Raw genomic sequence first — 18,837 nt, forward strand, 5'->3', positions numbered from 1 at the left:
ATGCAGTTGCACCTTAGGAACAGTTAGCACTTTCTTCTTGAGTAATACACTAAATTTTATTTTGAAACTCTTGTGTTCAAAAAAACCATTTTTTAAAGTAACATGATTATGTATTTTAATATTGTCTGATATTATTAGAAATCATTGTCGAAATTAGAAGTTAAACAGTGGAATATGTTCCAATACACAACACGTTCCACTATACTTTTTAAAAATTATTGCAAAGTCTTATAATTACCAAAAACTTTTTACTGTCTATTTTTCTTAGAAGAAAATTAATACTTTTGGTTAGGACAATAATAAATTAGAGTGCTTTTTAAACAGAATGTTTCACAATTAAAAACACTTAAAGGGAATGGTGCTTAAATAAAACAGTTTGAGGTGCTATAGAAATAATCCTAAGAATAGAACTAAAATTATTTCTAATCAATATATTATTATTATATTAATAATGATTCATTGATAGTATAAGTATAATAATATTATAAGTATAATTATTTTCAAGATTGTTTTCAATTTATATTAAACTTCAATTTTTATTTAAATCTTAAAAAGTGTTAGGTTTTACAGAGCTGGACGAACTATTATAAAATTTTTCTCTAATTTCAAGCTTTTAATCATAATTTCTTGAAAATAATAAATTTAAAAATTTTGAATTTCTTTAAAGGAATTTATGATTTTATAACACAGCAAAATTGTCTGTATTTCATAGCAGCGTTTTTACTTTGATTTTGAAAGTAAATAGCTATGGAGTACTTCCTATTGCACTGATTTTTTATACTTATTTAATAAAGACTATATAAATGAAACTCTTGATTCAACGTCACTTCGAATTAAAGCCTCAATCCAAGCCTTATTAAAAGGTAAAATGACCATACAAAAGAGAAATATTAAGCGAACATGTTAGAAAAAATTAATTAATTCTTGTTTTTTGCCTTTTATATTTAAATTATTAGGGGAAGAAAACTAGAAAAAAAGTTTAGTTATTACAGCACGTTTAAAACTGCATTATAAAAAAAATAAATAATTTTCATGCTCAGCTTCATTTCTCTGAATTATAGTAATAATTTATCAAATGCAGTTTATGGGTGTGTGAATTTGTTACTTATCATCCGTCTACTGTATAATTTGGCTGTAGGAAATGGTTTCACGTGAACAGGTTGTTTCTTTTTTATTCTTTTAACAGTCTTTCTACCGTTTAATCGAGCATCTATGCTTGAAATTTTTATTACCTTTATGATTAATGGAAATCCACCTTTTTTTACGGGTAATGGTTTCGAAATACACTTCACACACCCAAATTAAAGAGAGACATCTTTTTTTCTGCCATTTCATGAGCCAACTGACATATTAAGGATCTTTTTTAAGGAACAAAAACTTAATGTTCCCTGCTAAAATTTTGCATTAAAGCTGTATAATGATATCCATATGCATAATTGCTATTTCTTATTTATTTTCCATTAAAAAAAAATATGTTCGAATTTAAGTTTTAATGGAGGATTCCCCTCTCCTCCTACAATACCATTTGACAAAGATGGGACAAAAGTGTCCCTTTTATATATTTCTTTTCTGACACTCTAATCACAAGTAAAATGCATTTCGGTATTTTTTATTTATAAAACTCTTAGATCTGCGAAATAACTGCGAAAAAGTGGAAGTTGAATTTGTTGGCAAGTGAGCCGTGTTTAGGAGATTTTATCTTTAATGCGTCGATGTTTCATGCTGTATCTCATAACCATAAATTATTAAAATTCTAAATATTATATTTTTCCCATTACTTTGCCCTAATTTAAAACAAAATAATTAAAAAGTATTAAAAATATCTTTAATAAAAATTCTACATCAAAAAGGGATAGTGTAAAAAGTTATTCCTTAATATTACTTTAGAGTTTGAAATAGCTATTAAGATTCAGATTTATAATTTTATGCGTTGACAGAATACAGTTTAATTTTACCATTTGCAGTTTTATTATTTTATTATTTACAGTTTTATTATTTACCGTTTAATAATTGTAAAACAGCAAATATATGATTTCATATTGCTGCATATTGGAGTGAGATTATTTAAAAATGTAATAAAAGATAAGCCAACTTATAGTTTCAAGTTTTAAATTTTGAATAAAATAGAAAATTGAAAAATTTACTATAAAAAAGAGCAAAATCAAAAAGGGATTCATTAATTAAGCATTACTTGTGAATGCCGTAAGGTAAGTGAAAAATAAATAATTAATAGAAAAGTTTTACTTATTGAAATCTGTGAGAAATTTATTTTCTTGCTTCTGAAATAAAAATGCATGCATAAAATAAATTTTTAAATTTCAAATCGTAACAGTTTTAAATATGGTTTATAACCGATATACTAATAAATTATATACGTATAAAAATAACTTTAACTGCATACCATTTCTAATTTTAAAAGAAAGGAATAAACTTAGCATAAAGTTTAGTAAAGTAACTAATTTTATTTCAAACCATCGAATGATTTCTATTTAATTACAACATTAGAAAATCTCAGAGAATACCATAACTTTAAAAACAACAACAATTGTTCGATTTCTTCGCGTAGGAAGCAACTTCCGAATAATACCACTGATTACTTCTGAGTGAAATCAACTCCTCAGCCACCCTTACAAATAACGCGTGGTCTCAAAATAAACAATTTGGCGACAAAGCGTAAAATCGCCAATTTCTGGGAAGCACTATTGCCACCTCCTTACAGCTTCCTGGTTAAATTTTTGTTGCGCACATCTTTAGAGATCCGGTCGTCGTAGAAGGCTAAAGAGCGCACGCATCTCTAGCAACTCTCCATTCACATTCGACGAAATATTTACGAGTGGGTGCTTGGCGAGATAAGGCGGAGAAGAAGAGGGAGAGCAACATTTATTATTTCTCCTCTCTTCTTTTTTTCATCATTTTTATTCCATCGTTCATGAATATGGTGAACGTATGGTGCAGCACGCCTACTCATTCTCATCAACAAGTCGCTTCGTAGCAGATTTAATTCTGCAAAGATCTAATTGTCACCTTGACGACATCGGGTCTCATTTTAAGGTGCTTTATATTTAATTAAAAAAAACGATAAAAATATAGATATTTTATATTTAAATACGTATATATTTAGAGCTGTTTCTTATTCGTAGAGCAATAATCTGTAAAAGGTAAGCAATTAGTTTTATTTCGCTTGTTTTTTTCTTTTGCAAGATTGGTCCATATTGCATCTTTTCTTTTTTATACAATTGTAGCATGAAAACATCTTTTATATTGACTTATAAAATACGCGTAAAAAACTCACTATATATTTCGCTGTCACTTTTTTTTTGTCAATTTTGACACACCCTTATTGTTATTGAGTTTGCGTGCATTCTCAGAAAAAAATTCAATGTTGCATCATAATACGGTGTTAATTTACATCAGACCATAATAAATTAAACCATATTTCCTTACTAAAACCAAGAAACCAGATAATCAGGCTGTAGGATTCAAGTTAATTCCTTATTGTAGTAGCAAATTTGGATGATAATATGTTTCAATGCGCACCAAGTTTTTAATAACAATTAACAAAATATTATAATCATTGACAGTATTTATTTTAATTATTACTTTACTACAAATTAGTCAATACTACATTACTACAAATACTCAAACATTTTTTAAAGTTTTCAATAAAATAAAATGGATATTCATTTCATAGGAAAAATCGATACATTAATTATTAGATCTTCATAGGCAAATAAAAATACATTATAATTCTTATAAAATATATTTTGTAAGCATTTAGCATATATTTATAAATAAGAGCTTACACAATGCTCACTAAATAATGAAGAGTTTTTCACATGGAACAAATTGAACTTTGCAAAGTTCATGAACTTTGCCTTTTCTGAAATTACAAGAAAATTATACAATTAACAGATGAATGTTCAGAAAATATGCATAAATATTGATAATTAGTCAACTTTAAATAAATTCTTGTCCAGATACATTGAATTTTTACATTATCAAATCACATGTTATGAAACTACTATTTAATAACCCTAATAGATTATAACTCTTTACGGTAGTATTAAGTTGATATATAGTTGTCACACCTGTCGTAATTAATTTATGTTAAAGGAAATAAAAATTTTATTTTCCTTTATTTATATAGGCATCTGATTTATGTAAGCACATCCTCTATTTATATAGGCATGTGATTTTTCCGCTAATTTGCGGAAATCCGTGAAATTCAAGACCGTTGATTCGCGGACTTCCGCAAATCTCAAGATCGTTCCGAGAATCAATAATTTATTTTCCGACAAAATTTTCGCGGAGCTCCACTAATCCAAAAATTTAATTTTTGTTACATAAAATCTGGTTAACGAGACATTTATTCCATCCTTACCAGCGTCCTCTTTTTCTTCTTTTTCCCATATTCTCATTCACGCGCAATCATGATTTTTTTTACGCAAATATGTTAGAGAAAAACATAATTTCGGAAAAAAAATTCATTCATAAAACTTTGAACTTAATGAACTACTACTGAAGGCAAACGCAAGAGTACAAAATTTGTTATTTTAAAAGTATTTCCGAAATGGCAAACATTTAAAAAGTTGGCTGGAAATATGGTGATTTTCTCATTTTTTTAAACTTATTTTTTTAATTCGTTGAAATTTTTTTACACAAGTCCGGTTTTTATTTAATCAATTGACTTCAATTAAAATTACCCTTTTTTTAATAAGCATCAATTAGATCGAATCAATTTATAATATGATGACATGAGAATCTCGAATCACGTATTTCAGTAATCTCTTTTCAGCGCACTCAATACCACCATATATCCGTGTTTCTATCTTATTATTAGATAAGAAAAAAATTTATTTATCTCTTCACATTTTATAAATGTTACTTTTGTGCATAAAAACAAGTCTTTTGAATATCCCCTGCTATGTACAAGAAAACAAAAAGTTAAATACTAAAACAAAACTACACATTGAGAAAAAAATTTCAGATAATTTCTTTTTCCAGCAATCACATGTCTGTATATGCAAGGAGGAAATTTTTTTTCAGAATGAAAAAAAAATGTATAGCACTTAACACAATTTGTGAAAAATTATTTTTATCATAATACTATCTTCAAAATCTGTAGACCTAATTTGGCAGTTTTGTTCAATGCAGTAAGATCAGTAAAGGTTCTTGCTGAAAGCGAATTTACGATTGAAAAGAAACTAACTACCACAAAAGGTCAATGATTTCTTGAATCATATATTTTTTTTGAAGACCAATTAAGTAACATTAGCTATTAATTTTTTCCACACATATATAATTACTAAACTCGCTACATATTTTCGTTATAATCAAAGAAATAATTCTTACAAATTCTCACTGGTATTTCATGTCTCATGTTTGAATTCTTGTCAAGAATGACGTAAAATGAAAAGTATGCACATTAGAAGTCGCAGTTTAATATCTATGTGGGGAAAAAAACGAAAATGTTCAGTAACTAATATCAATTATTGTTCAGATCATGAAAAGCTAAGCAGTAATAAAAATCATCAAAAGCCTTTCATTTTTCTAATGGGAGTCTAAGGGATTTGTCTTTCCATAAGCTTTGTGAAATAAACTGGTTTTCGATTATTTTAATCCCTCCCTTGCTCTTACAGACTTCAATTATAATTTGTCAGAATCTGAACACATTTTTACTCTTTTGCCCTCAAATGTTAATTCATGATCACAAATGATTTTCACCATCGTGTTCTATAGTTTTTTCTAAAATATATTCCTCAGTGACCGCCCTTAATATATATTTTTATAATCCCTGTAGTTAAAGTATACACATCACAAATTTATACTGAACTGTAAACATCAAACCCAGTTTGATTGTTGGAGAAAACAGAAAGTATTTTAAATGTAGTTTTCTTAGGCAATAAAATATGTTTTGAAGGTATTACTCCAACTTAACTTATCATTGAATATTAATTTGTGATCCTTAATGTGTATACTTTTCAGACGACAAGGATTTTAAATATATATATATATGAAGGATTATTTTATAACTTTTGAGGTGTTTTAGAGATGTTTAATTTATGCGATTTTTCACACTTAGCAATAAGATCTAAAGCTTTCAGAGGTTTGGGAGACCGATAATAAATTACGACAAGTATTTTTAAACACCCTATGCCAGAAAATCAAGAAATAAGCTTGTACTTGTATCAATTACTTAAATTACTATTTTAATGTTAACTGCATAAAATTTCCTAAACCTAGGGTAAATATTTGTGGAGATATGGACATTTTTATAAAAAAATTAATTTCTTTGCCTTACGTTTTTTTTTTTTTTTTTTTTTTTTTTCCTATAACTTTAAAAATATGTAATGGAATAAAAAAATATTTTTGGAGCAATTTAAAATTAATTACAAAATTATTTATTTAAGATTTTTAAAAAAAAATTATTAAAAACTGCGCAAGATAATAAGTATTTAAGGTAGTTCTTTTATACTGCCCATGAGCAGAAAAGTATTTTTCAAAAAATTTTCTTCATTTTGTAGTGAATCGTATTTGACAACGAATAAATAAGTTTCAGGCAATCTTCTAACTAGTTTTTGTACTATTTGTAAAAAAAAACTCAAAGCGATCAGGGGTTTTCCTGAGATTTCCTTTTGAACTATTTACCAAGATATAGTAAAAATGAGACCGGCATGGTGGGAGATCATCCCCCATAAAATTACGTTTTCTTTCTTTATACTTATATAAGGAAAGAAAACGTATTTCTTATACTTAAATTTCTTTCCTTATACTTATATATTTCTTTCCTTATATATTCATCGCGTTTTGATTTCCGGATGTTTATTGTAATATATTATCATTTGTTAGTAAATTTTGTTTTATGAAGCAAAATGAAATTTGCGGGAAACTCCTGATCGTTTTGAGCTTTCTTTTTAAAGTACAAAAACTACCTTAAAAATTGCTTGAAATATTTTAAATTTTAAAGATATTTAAATTAAACTTTTTTCATTAGTTTCCAAAGATGATTGATTCATTACAAAATTAAGAAGAAGTTTTTTTAATTTTTTTCTGAGCACGTGCAGTAGGAAAGATATACCTTAAATACTTATATTTTGAGCAGTTTTTTTAATTTTAAATTTTCGATTTTTTTTTAAATTTTAAATAAATAATTTTGTAATTAATTTTGAATTGCACCAAAAATATTGTTTGATTCCATTGAATATTTATAAAGTTATAGCAAAAAACGTAAGACAAAAAAATATCTTCTTTTTATAAAAATGCTCTTATTTCCATAAATATTTACTCTAGGTTTACGAAATTTTATGCAGTTATTTAATTAACAGTTATATATATTTATAGTGGTCGGAAAAACTACATTTTCTTTGTAGTTAACTGCAACTACAACTGCATTTTTTTAAAATGTAGCTACTACAAACTGCTTCACTACTTTTAAGAGGCAAACGTAACTTGAGAGCTTAATTTTCACCTATATTTAAAATGGTTTTGAAAAAAGAGTTGGCTTGGTTAAATGTGAGGCATTATTAAGAGATTTTAATTCATGTTTACATGAAATAGTTTTTTTTTATTCTGAAAAACACCTTTTCGAATTTATTCTTTTAACCTTCAAACTCCATGCTTTACTCGACAGTGAGAATTAAGAAATGTTAAGTGAGATTTAAGAAATGCTAAGAAATTATCAAATATTTGTGATTTAAGCGATCAATGCTTTTTTATATCCTCTAAGAAATAAAGTTCAGTTCGCAAACAAAAACGGACCATCCTGAATAACTTTTGATATCATGATCGGATCTTCACTTTCTAGTGCACAATCTTCATGGTTTGAGGGGATGATCGCAAATATACTGATTAATTAATGCAGACGATATTTTAAGTTACAATATCAGACACAAAAACGTACTTTATAGTACCTGTGAAATCAAATTTTAAAAAAGTAAGATATTTAAAATTCGATTTCTAAGAAACAATTCGACCAATTTCTCTAAATTTGTTCATTTTATCATTAAAATTATATATTTTAAAATAGTGTAAAAAATTTTATACCTTACAATTCATAATTTTTTCGACAGTTATTAAGTGAAATAAGTGAAAAATAATAAATATTTACTTAAAGTTATATTTTCCACTAAATTATTTTTTGATAAACAAGTCTTATAATTGTGTGTAAAAATGTTTCAAATCGCTAATAAAGTTCTCGCAATATGATGAAATACACAAAAAGTGAAATTTAACTTTAAGGGGTCCAAACTTTGGATCGCTCTCCTTGCCAAACTATTGGGACCATATTTCCCAGATTGCGGCTACCCCGTATAATTTGACAGTCAGAATTCCGAATTCATTGGAAAAAAGGTATATTTATTCAGAAAAAATACATTGTCTGATCTCGTAACTTAAAATTTAGCCTGTACTAATTAGTTAACATACTTGAGATCATCCTCTCGAGTGCCTTTAATGTAGATGGTGCAGTAGATGTCGTGAAAGTGTGATTTCGATTACAAGATTGAAAAAAATAACTGCTGCTAACAAATTTTTTTTTAAAAAATTGGAGCATCAGGCGTAGATCTCATAACGCTTTGCCATAGAGGCATTCTCAAATCGCAAGTCGACGGAACCGCAAAGAATTTGCACCAATCAGATTCGTAGAATTTTTTGCCTTTGAACTTAGTTTCTTTACTTAACTAACGTTAAAAGTAGATGCCAGGAATCGCTACGAACTACTGTTTTCTTGCGATTCTTTCTTTCAAAAAGTAGCGCACTACACTACAAACTACGGAAAAAAGTAGCGACTACAGTACATTTGCTACTTGTAGCGTACACTACTTCCGACCACGCATATATATATATATATGTACGTATATATATATGTATATATATATATGTACGTATATATATATGTATATATATACGTATATATATATATGTATATATATACGTATATATATATATGTATATATATATATATATATATACGTATATATATATATGTATATATATATATATATATATATATATATATATATATATATATATATATATATATATATATATATATATATATATATATATATATATATATATATATATATATATATATATATATATATATATATATATATATATATATATATATATATATATATATATATAGCATAATAGATAAATACAAAATGGACAAAAAGAAAAAAACGAAGAAAATTTAAGAAAAACAATAAGTTTTATTTACTGCTCGTAAGCTGCAAGTAAATAGAACTCATAAAATAAGTTCAAAATGTAGATAAAACATGAAAAAATTACAGAACAATGAAAAAAGGGAAAAAGAATAATATTTTCCTTTTTTTCAATGTTCTGTAATTTTTCCATATTTTCTTTACATTTCGACTTATTTATTTTAAATAATCAAAAGTTTTTAACATTCTTTTGTAAATATTTACGCTTAAGTTTTTGCGATTAAATGAACAAATATTTTATTTTACTTTTTCAAGAAATTTTAACTGATATGCAGTTTTGTTTGCTGAAAATAATTGCTTCAATATGTGCTTGTTTGATTAAAGGAAAATCACACCAAATTAGTTATATTTAGATATACTTTATACATTGTTATATTTAAACTCAGAATAAAAATCATCCTATAAATAATAATTATTCTCGTTCGTATAATAAGCAAATAACTAAACAAATAATTAAGTAAAGCGAGTGAAAAAAAAGTATATTTAAAGCCTATGCTTCTCTTTGGATGTTTTTACTGTTTTATTTTAATTTATTTATCATTTTGAAATCATTTATCATTTTTTATTCATGAATATGAAGGTTATGTTATGTACAATGTTAAACATTATCTTCATAAATTATCAATGAAAATTTATTTCATTTCTATTTTTTTTTTCATCCATCATTTTTTTATTTTTAAATGTGATGAACTCAAAACACAACGTTAAACTTTTTATCCATATAAATTTCTATTTTCCTCATTAAAGTTTATATATTGATCATATGATATATACGATATGAAATATTGATTCAAATTTATTAATTTGATTAAAAACACCTTTTTTTTTACTTTTTTAAGAATATTTATGAATGGTTGCATGAATCATACTGCAATTGGATATGGGATGAGAAAAAATATAATTTTTTTTAACGTTGTTGCTTGACTTAATAATTTTTAGCTGGCTCAAATTATAGGTTTTAAGGTTACAATTAAGTGAGTTATTTAAAGAAGAAACTATTTCTTAATTATGATTATACTTTATCTAACTACCCATTCATTTATTCGGTTGTAACAGACATAGGATAATTGGATGGGTAATGAAAAATGATACTTAATTATACTCTAAATCCTTTTTCAACATCTCTTTGTTTTCCAAAACTTACCCCATCAGATTTTGAGTGCTATATAATGTAATTTGTAATATTAATATTTATGTATTTCGTAATGACTGTTGCTTAGTATATATTTTTAAAATCTTTATTTTTGAATCTGAAATCTATTCAAGCAATACTCATTAACCTTGTTTCATTAAGAAAAATATCGTTCATTTCTGGTTTTTTTTTAATATTTGTATTTATATTGTTACATTATATGTAATCCTTTTATCAAAGACTTTTATTAAATACATTTTTCATACTTTTTTTTATTATTAATTTAGGTCAAAATATCATATTTAGCACTTCAATAGTTTGTGGTTATAAAATACAGCTTGAGACACCTGCGATTTTTTTTTTTTTTTTTTTTTGCGATTAAAATAAAATCTTCTGAACACAGCTCACTTCCCAACAGTAATTTTTCAAATGTGCACTTATTTGCAATTATTTAGATCTAAGAAAAACATTTATTCATAATTAAAAAAATTTTCTTATTTATACAAAATCAGTCGTTGAGAAATTTTTGAATATGAATTTAAAAAAATCACATCACTTTTTTTTGGATGTTATACATTAGTACAAATAAAACTTAGATAATCCGACAGATTTTTACTTACTATTAGACTGTTTTTGATAACTGAAAAAGTACCAAATATATTTTTTGATTGTAAATAGAGCACTCAAAAAAACCGGTGTACCATCTACGTCAAAAAATTCACTTATGTATATTTTTGAAACAACAACCAATTTAGGCAACTATCAGTCATTTAAGAAATTATTTTACAGTGTTTAATTCTTATTCTGCGTTTTGGAGTTTTATCTCATAAGCATGCAACTAAGTTTTAGTTCGCAACATAAAAAATAGAACACCCTTTATTACTTTTGATCTAATGATCAGATCTTCACGTTCTAGAACTCAATCTTAATGACTCGAGGTCTCTTTAAAAAAGTCGCATCTTTAAAATTCGATTTCTCAGGAACTATTCAACCGATTTCGCTCAAATTTTGTATTTTACCATGCAAAATTAGATACTTTAAAATTATGAAAAAATTTATATACCTTACAATTCAGCAATTTATATACCTTACAACCTAGTCCCTTTATTTTGGGGGTCAAAAATCCAAATTCGCTGAAAAAAGGTATGTTTACTCAGAGAAAGTACGTTTTTGCATCTGATTTCGGAACTTAAGATATCGTTTCGTTTCCACTTATTAAATAGCATATTTGAGATCACCCCACCCCCTCCAACCATTGAGATTGAGTCCTAAAAAGTGAAGATCCGATCATTAGAATAAAAGTCATTAAGGGTGGCCTTTTTTTTTTATTTTACGCACTGTACACTACAAAATTTGTCTCCAAAAGAAAAGAAAAAATTTTCGTTGTATTTTTTAAACTTAATTCTGAAGAACTGTATTAACCATTGGGACAAACTCACCTCAGTACAGGAAGATTTAGTGAAACTAATAAGCACAAATTTACAGGGAGAGATAAAGCGCAAAACTCTCCAACAGTTAGCTCTACAATAAGCAGATTGACCTTTTTGCTGCTGTTTTTTGTACTTTTTGTACTATTCGATCATAAATTGCATTAAAAATATTTTTTGGGGGAGGAGATTTTAATTTGTGTCAATCAGTCAATAATTATTACCCATTGGCAAAATGGGTCTTGGTTTGGATTTGATGGCGTCCTCACTTTCCAACTACAGTAATCAAGAGTAATAGCAAACAGTTCGCATTCGTTGCTATGGCGACCTCTGCTGTTTGATAATTTGTTTAGAATTCTTTTTTTCACTTTTAATTGTGTTATGCTTTAAGTTGGTGAGTTTATTTTTGAGATATGGGACCGGAGAGATCCTATAAATACTTCTTGAGTTGTGAATAAAAGAGAATTTTAGCCTTAGAACGATATTTGTGTTTTTATTTTTTTTATTTAAGAATCAGAAATTCTAACCCACAGTTCAAACTGGATCGTTTTCAATACTAATTCATGTGAATATCACAAATAAAGAGGGTCCAAACTGATTGACACGGTCTCAAAAGTTAGAGTTGAAACAAGAAAAAAACGACACCAAGACCTAAACTTACGAGGCTGAAAAAGCCTAAGTCAAAGAACGTAGACGGGAATACCTTAAGCGTTACAATACAAACGGAAAAACAAAAGGATTCCGTTCGCGAACCCAAGCAGGAAGCCCGTCTCTCACAAAAGTACCAAAGTGGTTGAGAGAATTGAACCCTACCGAAGAGCGAATGGTGATACTCCGAACCCCTTTCATGCAAATACGAGATCCACCAGTTGATAACCAGTTAGGGATAAAAGGATCCATTGTCAACGTACCCAATAACTTGCACAAAAGGAACATGTAATCGCCTTACGGTTATCACAATTTTCTTCATTTTGTAGTGGATCGTATTTATTTATTATTTTTGTTTCAAAATAAAAATAATAAACCTTCTTCTATACTTCGATACCGCGAACGAAATTCGTGTTATGTCGGCGGCATTATTTATTTTTATCAATTAATTTATTTTATTTTATTTAACTATATTTATTTATTTTTATTTTTTAAATTAGCTTTATTTATTCATTTATTTAGTTCAAAACTTATTCATTTAACTTAAAACCCACCAACGGTTATCGCTGCAATGAACAGAATAATCTTTTACGCCTGGTTTTTTGTACTTATAGCTCCATGGGATCGAAAATTGTAATATTGTTCCGGGGGGAGGGGTTAATTTTATTTATTTTTTCATTTAATTGACTTTCTCATGCCATTGTTTTTTTTTTCATTTCTTTCTTTTGAAATATTTTCCTGACCATTTCATATTTTCATAAATATGTTTTTTCATTTGGAATAATTTGGAATCGTTTTCATAAAATATAAAAAAGTCCCCTGCAAACCAAAAACAGAATTTAAGAGATTCCAATAAAGTTCTATTGCTAAGAAGTAACTTTGTCAGTTGACCAATTGTTTAAAATAAGGCTGCTTTAAACAATTTAACAAAATCGGCAAAAATATTCACGAAACATAAACTATGGCTTAAGACTATTATTTATAGTTCCAAAATTCGGCTGCCAGCTGTCAGGAAAATGACGGACGATTTGAAAAATCAATTGGAAAAAAAAACTGGAGGAGATATAAATTTACGTTTGCTGCGTTCTGCTTAGAAAACCAATTATTTTTTCTCATCTACTTTCAAAGTTAGTTACAAAGTTTGTCAACAGATGGACTATGAAAAACTATAAAATGAATCATCTGTAGCACTGATTTTTAGCGGCCTAAGTTTCAGTAAGAAAGTAACAGCAGAAAACATTTTTTTTAATATCATAATTCTCATCAGAAATATTCGGATGTATTTAATCCAGTAATATTCAGTTGTATTAGCAGATTAATATTCAGATGTATTTAACAGAATAACATTCGGATGTATTTAATAGATTCGAATGTGTAATCAGGTTAAGTGCATTTTACGGATGAAAGATATTCCGATAATTGAGGTTCTACTGTATGTATCAATGTTCTCTTTCATGTAACTGAGGTTTTTTTTATTAAACGAATATAAAACAAATATTTTACTACTATTTTGCTATAATTTCTTTTCTATGCTCCATATTTCATTTACTCAATAAATCTTGAATAACTATTAAAAATCTGATTATTTAAATTCTGCATTTTCATCATTTTTCGTTAATGTAAAAAGGGGGGTCATTATTTTCCGATTCCTTTTTATTCGTAACAAGACGAACCTTGTGGGATTATCTTTAACTTCCTTTTTTATTTAAAAAATGAATAATAGAGGAAAGAAAAGAGGCTTAAAAATTAAAGAATCATTCGCAAAAAGAAAAAGAAATACTTTTAATTAAAAAAATTCTTATCTCCAATGAAAAAGAAAATAAATCAGGATGTCATTAAAGACGAGTCCTTTTTCTTTATGAAAAGAAACAGAATAAAATAAATTGAGGTCTTCCGGTACTGTATTTATTTCATCACTTGGGGATTAAATGATGAAAAGTTTTCACATAAGTTTTTTTTTACCTTTTGGTATTTGGAAATCAAATGAAAAATGTATAAAGAGAGAAAGTAGATAAGTTTGCTGGCAGTTTTTATCAATTTTAATCCTTTATTATATATTCAAGGGATAAAGTATTTGAATTTCATGTGATGAAATGTATGATTTCTATTTATTGAGCCATTGAAAAGTGCCGCTTTTAATCTTTAGTTAAACATTTCGCTTTTATTTCGACTTGAAAAACTGTCGATTCTTTTTAACATATTTAAAAAAAAGTTGTGGGATTTTAAAAAAAAAGATGTCTTTAATTATTTTATTCAGGTCATACATTACTTTATTTTCATTCAAGCAAATTTTTTTTTGTAAAAATTATAACAAGGTCCCTTAGAGCAATCTTTCAAATTTAAACGCGCATCTTTCGAGCTTAAATAATTTTAAAGCTCATAATTTCGTTTAAATTAACGTTTAATTAATTATTCGTTTTAATTAACTATGAATATTTTATTTTATTTAAACTTACTCTACAACTTCTCATGCTCCACAAAGTGAATCATGAGGCAAGTGGGTAAAGTATAATTGTAAGTTGGAAAGAAACAGAACAAAATTCAGTTGTAAGCAAAATTACGTAAAATATTTGGATTTTCAGGGCATTTAACAAACAAAGACAAAACAGGTGGCCAAGAAATACCAGAGTTCCCTTTTTTAGGCTTTCTCCTTTACCTAAATATAAGTTATAATGAAATGTGTTCTACGGTGTCAACATTCTGACCACAAAAACAAAAATTACAATTCATTAAATTAGAGCCATGGTGTCCTAGGAGATAGAGCACTCGCCTCCCAATCAGGTAACCCGAGTTCGAATCCCATCGATAGCAGGTCGAGTGAATTCCGCACCCATCTCGTACTGACCACAATAGTGACGTAAAGTGTCCTCAGTGGTAAACGAATCATGGGTTAGAGTCCGCTTGCCGTCAGGCTAACCACGAGAGGTTTTCGAGGCTTCCCTATCAATGTAGCGCAAATGCTGGTTAGTTCCATCAAAAAGTCTTCAACTAAGGCAAATTTCTCTCATTATTTAATCCCTTGTCTTCTTGATTGGGTTCAAAATTACAAGGCATGTAGAGTTGAATATTGGTAGTCATAAACTCCAAATTTGGTCGACTGTTCAACTGCGGTTATAAAATAAAATTCACTTAATTAGCAAGTATGCTGTTAAAATTTCCATGTCCTGTAAGAATATAAGTTAATTTAAAGTCATCAAAAAATTTCTATCACTTCAACCGCTGAAAAATATTTAGAAAATACTTTCAGACCACATTGCTTTTGGAGAAGCTAAGAATTCAATATTTCAGTCCAAAACAGCTTTTTCCCAAACTGACATCTTTCCAGTGTGACAACGGGACAGGAATCGAAAGATCAATATGAAGGCAAATCACGTCTTTGGCTAATTGGTCCGCTCTATTATTGCTATGATTGACTGCACCGAATATAAGAAAAATGGACTTCAGCAATAAAATCGAGGGCAATGGACTGAATTTCCACAACAAGCTTTTCTACAGATGAAGTGAGGCCAGTGAATCTGTGCAATTGAGATACCTTAGATTCTCATTTTTGCTGAAGAGAGATTTATTCACAGCAGTTTAGTATGAAAAATAGAGCATTCGTCTCTTAATCAATGTTGAAAAGATTCTCATTTTGCTGAAGAGAGATTTATTCACAGAAGTTCAGTTTGAAAAATAGAACATTCGTCTCTTAATCGACGTTGAAAAGATCCTCATTTTGCCGAAGAGAGATATAAGCACAGCAGTTCAGTTTGAAAAATAGGGCATTCGTCTCTTAATCGCCGTTGAAAAGATCCTCATTTTGCTGAAGAGAGATTTAAGCACAGCAGTTTAGTATGAAAAATAGAGCATTCGTCTCTTAATCGACGTTTAAAAGATTCTCATTTTGTTGAAGAGAGATTTAAGCACAGTTGTTTAACAATTTCATATTAATAGAAAATCTCATTTTTATGTCATATTCTCTGCTTTCTGAACGAATATAAAAAATAAGATGAAGACTCTATTGTGAATTTTTACAAATTAGTTGCACTAAATAAGAAAATGATATCGTCGAGTTGGGAAGCCTGAAACAGATTTTTAGGGTCTACCAGCTCTTATAATATTTACAAACTCGCAGTAACGTAGCTTAAGCAAAATGAATTTGAAATAAATCGTTCTCTATTTTTTTAAGATCATTGGTTAACACAGCAGCTAACATATTAAAACCGTTTGCGTCTATAAAATATTGTAATGATATTGTCACACAATTCTTTTATCTGTTCCTAAACAAGAAGGCAATGGGATGCCTGCGAGTGACGTAGTGTGGGTATCTCGATCCTAATTGGCTGTTAAAGCGTAGTATTTGTTTACGTTAGCAACTGTTTGTTATTCTATTTCGAGTAAACAAAGCCCGTCAAGTATCAATTCTCTTGAGTGACACTTTCTAAATTCTTTCATGAAGATTCTTTCTCAGAGATTTCAATTCTTTCAACGTATCTTTCAACGTTCTTCAACACAAAGACTTAACACAAAGATAGGCACGAAGCCTATGTGGAACATAAACAAACTAATTATGCATCGAAGTTGCCAGGTACACAAAACAAAAATGTGTCACGGTTAAAATAAAACGCATAAACAAATAATAAATCTAAGTTGAGTAAAAAAAGTAGACGAAAAAGAATTATATTTCAACTAATTCGATGTGCGATACGGCGCTGTATTTGATTAACGTTAATGAACATTCTAACTAATGTAAAGAAACTTAGCTAAACTTTAATACGCCATTTTGCTGATAAAGATTAGCTGGCGCTGACGCCATAGGTCACATATGTGGGTATGGGAGGTTTTCTTCTTGAAGTGCAAGTGCCCAATTAATATGAAAATTGTTTAAGTTTCCTCCGGCAAACAAACAGGTTTTAATGTTTTCAAACACTTCATTAGGTGTGTTTCATTATATTTTTATAGGTCCTTTTCCTACATAAATTTATAACAACAATTTTCAAAATATATATTTAGGGTAATAATTACGGAACACATTGTATAGGCTACAGATTATATTTTTTAGTAGACATTCGAAAGTCTGCATAGCGTCGAATCATGTAAAAATAAAAAATATAATCAATTGTAAAACACAAGTCGTAGAAATTATTATTTTTCTGATAAAAGTGCTGTAGTTTTTATTTATTTATTGCACAAAAGAATTATGTTGCTTGTAAGATTTCATTTTTAATAAGTTTATTCTAATCCACGTGATAGGCTGACAAATTACGTTAGTGAAAGTGGAATTAACAGTTTCAAATACCTTGCGTTGAATAGCGCTAGACGAATATTTAAACTTCTTTATGAATTATAATGTTCTTAAACAACTTATTTCAACACTTTCCACTTGGAATAAAAAATTGAGGGGAAAAAAATAAATATGGTTATAATATTCCATGTAAAAATACATATAACCCATACACGTCATATGTTCATTTTCTCTGCAGAATTTCTTCACTTGCAGAGAGAGTAAATGAGAATTTATGCAGTTTTAGTTTCGTGTTGAGTCTTTGTTATGCAAATGAGCTGCTGCACGCTGAGTTTAATTTCATTTTTCCACACGATGAACAATGGTTATTATTCATTCACTCTCGCCTAAAAACTTTCATTACATTTTTTACGAAACATTCAAGCTATCTAATGATTCCTTACTATTTTTTCTCCTCAAAGATATTGAAAAATAAAGTTCTTTTTATTGAAAGAAATTAAAAAAAGCGCCAAACCAAAATTTTCAGTTTTATTTCAAAAGAGCTTATTTAATTTGGATATTTTTCTTTATGTTCTCCGGAAACCAAGCGTGAAATATATTGGACAATATTAGGTGCAATTTTATTGTCTAAAAAATAATATTTTAAGTTTTTTTTCTGTTTGCATTTCTTTACAAAGCGATTGTTTAAGTGAAAACATAATCAGATTTAAACTCGTTGGCCCAAGTTTTTAACAGCATTGAAAATTAGAATAGACGTTTGATGTCCTTTTAGACAGTCTTATGTCATATAAATACCCTTATTTGAGACTAGTGGATTTTGTTTCATAATCAAATTGAAACTATAAAAATATCCTACAACTAAGCAAAAAGTGCTAAAAAGTAATTTTTTTTTAAATTAAAATAAATTTCACATTTCTTAAGGAAAAAATGCTAGAAAAAAAATGTTTGATGTTAAGATAATATAAATAGGTTTAAATAATTGAATTTTTTTCAAATAGTGTTTAGTAATTTCGAGATAAAATTTGAATTTTGTGTCATTATTTAAAGCTTTAGTCTCAAGATGTAAATAGGAGAAACTCTGCGAAAATCAGATCCTTTAAGGTTTCTTTTTTTTAATAAAAATACTTCATGAATGAAATTGCTTAGATCTTTATTCGAATACTAAAAATAAAAATCTAT

General features: G+C 27.8%; 1 protein-coding gene across 1 annotated transcript in view; it reads left to right on the top strand.

Moving 5' to 3' along the window:
- Positions 1 to 2,715: 2,715 nt before the first annotated feature.
- The window catches only part of LOC107441632 (GTP-binding protein Di-Ras2), a 57,352-nt gene continuing 41,230 nt past the window's right edge, over positions 2,716 to 18,837 (top strand). The window contains exon 1 of the mRNA XM_016054969.4: positions 2,716 to 3,158. The gene's annotated coding sequence lies outside the window, so the exon portion shown is untranslated. The remainder of the gene's footprint in view (positions 3,159 to 18,837) is intronic.

Source organism: Parasteatoda tepidariorum, chromosome 3 (genome assembly GCF_982258835.1).
Source record: "Parasteatoda tepidariorum strain Cologne lab strain chromosome 3, Ptep-v5.0, whole genome shotgun sequence".
Classification (NCBI taxonomy): domain Eukaryota; kingdom Metazoa; phylum Arthropoda; class Arachnida; order Araneae; family Theridiidae; genus Parasteatoda; species Parasteatoda tepidariorum.